The sequence below is a fragment of the Uloborus diversus genome, chromosome 7, assembly GCF_026930045.1.
Source record: "Uloborus diversus isolate 005 chromosome 7, Udiv.v.3.1, whole genome shotgun sequence".
NCBI lineage: Eukaryota > Metazoa > Arthropoda > Arachnida > Araneae > Uloboridae > Uloborus > Uloborus diversus.
In genome coordinates this window covers 41,448,731-41,457,158 of record NC_072737.1, presented here as the reverse complement: position 1 = coordinate 41,457,158, position 8,428 = coordinate 41,448,731, and positions in this window count along the sequence as shown.

Genomic DNA, 8,428 nt, shown 5'->3' with positions numbered 1-8,428 from the left:
GAATCGAAATAGAAAAGAAAAAGATAAATATACAAGCTCTTTTTAGATTTGAGATTTTAATTGCAAGGAAATTATCGTAAATATTACTTCAATAATTTAAATTTTTAACAGTTGCCATCTTGTGTTCGTTAACAAATAAATGCTTGTAATTATTTTAAGCAAGGTTTTTAAAATAATTTTCAATTTTCATTCTTTGCTTTGAGGATAAATCAGGAATCGGGATGATTGTCAAGTTTTGGCATGTGTAACGTTGTTTTTGGGAGTTGGGATATTGCTTCCTCATTAAGCATTAGGAGCGATCAGAATTATAAGAAAGATTTCGAAGAAAGATTCGTGATGGCCACAACATACTAGTGTATTTTATACATAATGATAGATTTCACTTACTCAAATTCGTCATTACACACATGATGCAGTGAGAAGTAAAGACATGTAAGAGATAAAATTAAAAATTTGGAGATAACCAGTTCAAATGGTAGATGAACCTCTCCTCCGTCTTGGAGCCAGAAATAGTACTAGTAGCCCTGGTAGGTGCTGCTCTACATCATAATTTCGGAAAAATTTTCAATGAAAGCCTACCTAAGACCTTATCTTTAAACGTATTTTACTAAAAATTTGAAAATGACCACTTACATCCTTATGCTTTTCACTGCCCCATATAATCATTTTTTTAAACCGTTTCATGTATACGAGTATGTCATGTATAACTTGAAAACATTTCGTTTTTTATGAATAACACTTATTATGAATAAGAAATATAAAATGGTAGACTAAAACTTATGGAGAACATTGGACTGAAGCTTATGACTTTTAAAAACTCATACTTGCAATAGTTAAAATTTGTCAGAAAAAAATTCAAGTTTTATGATACTACTTAATATGTTAAATTCAACATCCAAAGATCGAAGCCATTCTTCTTTAAAAAATCAACAATGCTTGAAAATGCTGTTTAAGGCTTTCACGGCCGGCGTCAATATGGGGAGATAACATTTCCAGTCTTATTGGCCGTGGTCTAATTGGAGTAGAAATTCCAGACGTTTCGACTTGCTTTGCTGCAGCCATCATCAATGGTTTGAGTTTGGTGAGACTGATTCCTGGCTTCGGTGGCTCCGGTATTCAAGCAAACTGCTGCTGGGCCGCTGGTCCTGATTGGGAGGCGTTCTCAAGCCGCTGGTGGAATAAGGCTCCTGATTGGATGAGATTCAAGCTGCTGGGTGATCCTGGTACCTGATTAGATGGGATTCACAAGCCGTGGTGGCTACCGGTTTCTGATTGGATGGGACCACAGTATGTTTTTGACTGTTGTGGCGAGCAAATCTAAGGGCAGGGTGCCATGTTTTTGGTAAATTGAAATTCTCCTCTTTTCTGTTGAAATTAAAGGGGTGTTTGAAAATTTCTATAGCTTCGCGATGAAGACGGGCAAAGTAATGAGATGTTGTAGCCAAGATTTCTGTGTCTTTAAATTTGATGTTGTGGACTCCTTCCTGTTGGCTGTGTTCGGCTACGGCTGACTTAGCATAGTTTCCTAAACGACAATGACGAACATGCTCAGAAAGGCGTGTCTTGATGCTGCGCTTCGTAGTTCCGACATAAACTGATCCACAGGAGCACGGAATTTTGTAAACTCCAGGTGTGGAGAAAGGGTCACGGGGTCCTTCACCAGGCGATAATAATTCCTAAGTTGAGTGGTGGGCTTGAAAATGGTCTTGATGTTGTGTTTTCAAGGAGTTTTCCAATTCGGTCAGTAACTCTGTGTAGGTAGGGTAAGAATACTTTCCCTAATGGTTCAGATGGGGTAGACTTCTGTTCGTTATTATGGGACCTCCTGGGATGAAGGGCTATTCTAATTTCTCCTCTAGTGAATCCATTGGTTTGAATTGCTAGCTCAAGGTGTTTCAGTTCCTTCTTCAAATATGTGTCGTTTCGCAGATTCTTTCTGCTCGGTGCATAAGGGTATTGATGACAGCCTTTTTTTTTTTTTTTTTGTCTCGGGTGGTGGTTTGAGTTCTTATGGAGGTAACGGTCTGTGTGTGTGGGCTTGCGGTACACTTGGTGGTCGAGCGTCCCGTCTTCCTTTTTCGTCACAAGAACGTCGAGGAAAGGCAGCTGATTATTGTTCTCCTTCTCCATGGTGAACTGAATACTGGGATGAATGCTATTCAGATGTTGAAGAAACAACTGCAGGTCTTCTTCTCCATGGCTCGACACCGCAAAAGTGTCATCAACGTATTGGAACCAAACCTCGGGCTTCTTTGTGGCGGAGGCAAGGGCTTTCTGTTCGAAGAACTCCATGTAGAAATTGGCGATGACAGGGCTTAAGGGGTTGCCCATGGCAACTCCATCCCGTTGTTCGTAGAATTTTGTATTCCACTGGAAATAAGTGGTCGTCAGAACGTGCAAAAAGTGGAGTAATCAGCTGATTACTCCACTTTTCCCTCCCGACATAGCAGCTCTATATAAGCATGTCCTGACAACCACTTATTTCCAGTTGAACACAAAATTCTACAAACAACGGAATGGAGTTGCCATGAGCAACCCTTTAAGCCCTGTCATCGCTAATTTCTACATGGTGTTCTTCGAACAGAAAGCCCTTGCCTCCGCCACAAAGAAGCCCGAGGTTTGGTTCCAATACGTTGATGACACTTTTGCGGTGTGGAGCCATGGAGAAGAAGACCTGCAGTTGTTTCTTCAACATCTGAATAGCATTCATCCCAGCATTCAGTTCACCATGGAGAAGGAGAACAATAATCAGCTGCCTTTTCTCGACGTTCTTGTGACGAAAAAGGAAGACGGGACGCTCGGCCACCAAGTGTACCTCAAGCCCACACACACAGACCGTTACCTCCATAAGAACTCAAACCACCACCCGAGACAAAAAAAAAAAAAAAGGCTGTCATCAATACCCTTATGCACCGAGCAGAAAGAATCTGCGAAACGACACATTTGAAGGAGGAACTGAAACACCTTGAGCTAGCATTTCAAGCCAGTGGATTCACTAGAGGAGAAATTAGAAGAGCCCTTCATCCCAGGAGGTCCCATAATAACGAACAGAAGTCTACTCCATCTGAACCATTAGGGAAAGTGTTCTTACCCTACCTACACAGAGTTACTGACCGAATTGGAAAACTCCTTGAAAAACACAACATCAAGACCATTTTCAAGCCCACCACTCAACTTAGGAATTGTTATCGCCCGGTGAAGGACCCCCGTGACCCTTTCTCCACATCTGGAGTTTACAAAATTCCGTGCTCCTGTGGATCAGTTTATGTCGGAACTACGGAGCGCAGCATCAAGACACGCCTTTCTGAGCATGTTCGTCATTGCCGTTTAGGAAACTATGATAAGTCAGCCGTAGCCGAACACAGCCAACAAGAAGGAGTCCACAACATCAAATTTAAAGACACAGAAATCTTGGCTACAACATCTCATTACTTTGCCTGTCTTCATCGCGAAGCTATAGAAATTTTCAAACAACCCTTTAATTTCAAAAGAAAAGAGGAGAATTTCAATTTACCAAAAACATGGCACCCTGCCCTTAGATCCGCTCGCCACAACAGTCAAAAACCTACTGTGGTCCCATCCAATCAAAAACCGGTAGCCACCACGGCTTGTGAATTCCATCCAATCAGGTACCAGGATCACCCAGCGGCTTGAATCTCATCCAATCAGGAACCTTATTCCACCAGCGGCTTGAGAACGCCTCCCAATCAGGACCAGCAGCCCAGCAGCAGTTTGCTTAAATACCGGAGCCACCGAAGCCATGAATCAGTCTCACCAAACTCAAACCACTGATGATGGCTGCAGCAAAGCAAGCCGAAACGTCTGGAATTTCTACTCCAATTAAACCACGGCCAATAAGCCCGGAAATGTTATCTCCCCATAATGCTTGAAAAAATAAAAAAAATCAACAATGCTTGAAAAAACTTTTTGAAACAAATTCAGAAAACTTCTCATTTTTATTCCATGAAATAATTGAAGTAAGAAAAACTGGTTGTTACAAGCATGGGAAAGAGAAGATGATGAAGAAAGCTCCCAATAGATTTCATGCATTTGAAAAAATGCCAAAGTGAACTTCAAAATTCATTTTTCAATATGTAAACAAAAAAAGCAGAAGATGATATTATTTTTGAAGATATTGACTTTTTAAATCTTTATATTTATATTTGGACATTTTTTTTCTGTTTTAAATTAGAACATTACGATTATTATTACTAGTATTAATAGTACTTTTAGGATATTGTAAGTTCGTGAGTGTAGTTGGAATTTTCAAAATTGTGAATCCTGGAAAATAAGTAGGAAGAAAGTCAAGCATATTTTTTTTTTTCTGTACGGGGGAAATCGAGGCGCGTTGGTCGACTTTTCTAATTTTCATTTCTTATCTCATCAAAAATTATATTATCAGTTTGATTTCTACCGTAATTAATTTACCGTAATTTCATTTAATATTTCTGATTATTCCAGATTTCTTTTAAAATGTTCAACTAACTAACTTTTTCAGGTTATTTTTTTGATAGAATTTTGTATAATGAACAAATGTGCTGCATGCAGGGCTACGTTAGTCCGCATTCAGAAAAAAAAACCTTTTACAATTTTTATATCCATTATTATCCAATATTGTAAATGCTTTATTTCGTTGGTTTTAAGAATGAAAACCATGAAATAAAAAGATTAGTGTAACATATTAATGAAACTAAATATTAAACTAGCCAACTTCTACTTCAGCGCTATTCAATCCGAAACGATTTACATTTTTTTAAAAAAGATTTAGCACAACTTGGGTCCTCTGATATAACAAGAATACTTATTTTCTAATTCCTCTGATAGTTTTCGCTTTTGTAGTCTTCTAAAAGTGGATCAATATACCGCGGGTCTTTGGTTTGAAAATGTTCCATCATATTTTTTTCTTTATGACAAGAAATAAAAAAGTACAAATAATTGTAAATTAAAGGAATTTAATTAGGGAGACGAATTTAATTTATTGTATATTTCTTGATGAAAACCGTTAAAATATGAAGCAAAACTCTAAAATTTACTCAGTACTGATGAAATAACATTTTATGAAAAATATTTTTTCCAATATAACCACTGTGTGATTTCATTACAGGATTTGTAGGACTATAGGTACTATTTGTTGGTCATACAATGAAATAAAAAATAGCAGTAGTATTAAAATTATCAAACATGTATCGTTCATGTATTCAGGTCCAACGAGCCCAACTACCCCTCTCTGTTTCGAGTTATAAAAAAAATTTAAAGATGACAGCAATTCGAAGAATTTTTAAATAAGTATTTAGGGCAGTATTTTCAAAAACTCGGACTGATATTTCAAGTGTCTAGAAAAAATGAAAATGAACGCAAATTTTTTCGCAGAGTACTTCAGCACTTACTCCTGCTTAGCAGACGATGTATATACACGAGACTTGCAAATGTGACGTCAAAAATCTCATTACCTATCAAAGTAATGTTCCGAAATTTGCACACAAAGAAAACTGATCGTAATGGCCACTTAGTGTGTTTTCTACTTGTACATTACATTACGAAATGAACACTGTGAGGCATTCAGTTTAGCTTTTTTCCTTTCTCCAGGGAATAATTATTGAGTGGAAAGCGGGAAAAAATAGTGATGATGCAGTATACACCGAACTCTGAATTATCTGTGCTACATAACGTTCAGGTTCGCAAAAAATCATAAAACATGGATATTTGCGAAATAGACACCGAGATGCTTTTTTGTATTTCCCTTCTCTAAGGAATAATTAATTAGCAACGAGCGATAAGCAAGTATGGGATGTTGGAGTATTCACTAATATCCTTATTAATTGTGCAAATTCATGCTCAGAATCAGTAAGATTATTTTTAAAAGAAAATAGAATCGATTTTAAAACTGCCTGTAAAAATTGCTCTGAAAAGTGAAAAAGAAAAAAAAAAAACGACTTCATAAAGGATGTGGCTTTCAGATAATACCGTATGAACGTTTTTTTTTTTTTTTTTTTTTGTCTGCTTACAGCGGCGCACCAAGTGAACCAATTTAGAGGATTAATTTTTTTAATGGATTGGAGATGCTGTAATTTAGGTCCTATATACTTTATTGACCGTATTTGTCCTTAAAAAATAATAAGGGCTAAAAACTAAATTTCACGCAATTTTCCCATTTAATGATTAAATAAAAAACCCATTGGAGCATAACTTCATTGCATTTTGCAACAGCAAATTTAATGGTAATCATAATGGGAATTTTGGATGAAGGTTTTTCTAAAGGGCCATTCAAGCGTTACGTGTGTGACTTTTTGACACCATTTCGCTGCAAATAACACTAAAAACAAATTTAATATCTTAAAAATATTTCTTAGCTGTTTCTACTGGATTAACAGAAGATATGCAAATGGTTTAGGTGGGAGTTTTAATTCCATAGGACAATTCTAAATTATTTTATAAAAATTTAAATACAACGTTACGTGTGTGCAATTTCCTGCAAAGTTTAAAAATGAACACTATTTTTTGTACATGTGTTTAAGTATACTAAGTATTCCACGAATATTTTTTTTAAAGCTCATACGATAGCAACAAAAAATATTTTATTAGCGTTACGTGTTATACATTAAAGCGTTACGTGTGTGACGGCGTGCAACATTTGAAGTGGATTTCCTAATAAAAATCCACAATTTATGTCGGATCTTTATCCAAATAGCGCACAGAGGTTCTTTGGTGCTCAGGAACTTGCATGGGGATTCCCCCCGGGCTTTGACCCCTCACCTCCCACGGGGGTTTTCAGTATTCAAGTTTAGTTTACATCAGTCTCTGCAAGATTTGGCACAGGTCAGTCCTTTGATTCTCAAGAATGCTCATAGGGGTACTTCCCCCTTATGGGGGCTCGACCGCCTTAGGGGGTTTTCCGGAAAATCAGTAAAACGGGATAGTGAAGCCTATCAGTAACAATGATAACATTTTTTTTTAATTAAAAAAAAGGTCAAAGACGTCTAAAGTTAAATTGGGAGGCATAAAATTGCTCTTTTCTACACATTGACAGGAAACCTAACGCAGTGGTTTCCTTATTCTAAGCCTGATTGTTGAAAATGAGCCACTTGACGCAACTATTATTTTCGAGGTAGACCGTGCAACGCCGGGCAACGCAGCTAGTAAATACTTAAATTGAAAGGATAATTTCACAAAATAAAAAATGAAGATGAAATTGATTTTTATTTGTATACGAATCAAATAGTAAATGTCCTGCTATAAACTACCACGAATTTCTAACCTATACTTATGTGATTTGAGAGATTTGGAATGTTTTAAATCGTCTGTAGAATTTACTCACTTTTTCTCAATAACCAAAAGTTACCAAAAATATAAATGCAGTTTAAGATACTTAGAACATTGTACTTTTGATCTTAAAGTATGCAGATTGCGAACACTTTGTTTAAATTGCTCTTTTGATATGAAAACAAAAATTAGAAATTTGTTCTTTTTATTTATTTATTATATTTAACCATTATCATTTTTTAACAGTCATTGAGTCTTGGATTCAGTGCCAGCACGCAATATTTTTAGTTGAATTATGTAAAGTACTTTTTTCCATTACATTCAATGTAAAGACCGAACTCGTAATGAAAAACACTGAGGAGCGTTACGTTGTGTGACATCTTTCAAAAAGCCTCGTTAAAAATTTTCTGCCGAATGTTTGAAGATGAAAGTCTGGTTACAGGTACTATATATCAAGTTAATTTATAATATGAGATATTTTTCTTCTAGTCTCCCAATTTGACCTTGGAGGAAAACTTTTGTTCTTCTTACGTTACGTATGTGACCAACAAAAAGTGATCTGCATATTTTGGGGGTTTAAAACTTATCAAAAATACTTGTTAAAAAAAATCTGACTCATAGTTATACTAAAACTTTCGTGTTCAGTTTTTTCAAAAAAAAAAAAAAAAAAAAGAAGAGATAATTAAGTAAAAAATTAGCTCTTACATTTATTTAACTAACAATGCTTTCTTTTTACTTCATCTGAACGTTATCAAATGAGGCTAAAATCTGATATAAAAATATTTTAAACACAAAATTAATGCTGGAGTCGAAAAAAAACCAGATATTTCTTTGTCGAAAAAAGAAAAAGAAAAAAAAAAAAAAGATCTATCTCTATATTATGCGAAAAAAAAAATTTTGATGTGTCAGAACCACTTTTCGTGGAATTTCCTTAAAGCAAGAATGAAATTTATTCAGTATTTTGCTCTCGGTAGTACTTCTATCATCATCTATGTTAATGGTACTTAACATAGATGATGATAAAAGTACCATTGTTATGTTAACAATAACACTATGTTAACACTATGTTAACAATAAATAGACGACGGAGCTAAGTGAGAAGACATAGGATTTTTATCGCAAGTACTTTTTACATTGTAAAAAATAAATTTTTTTCAAGAATCGTAAT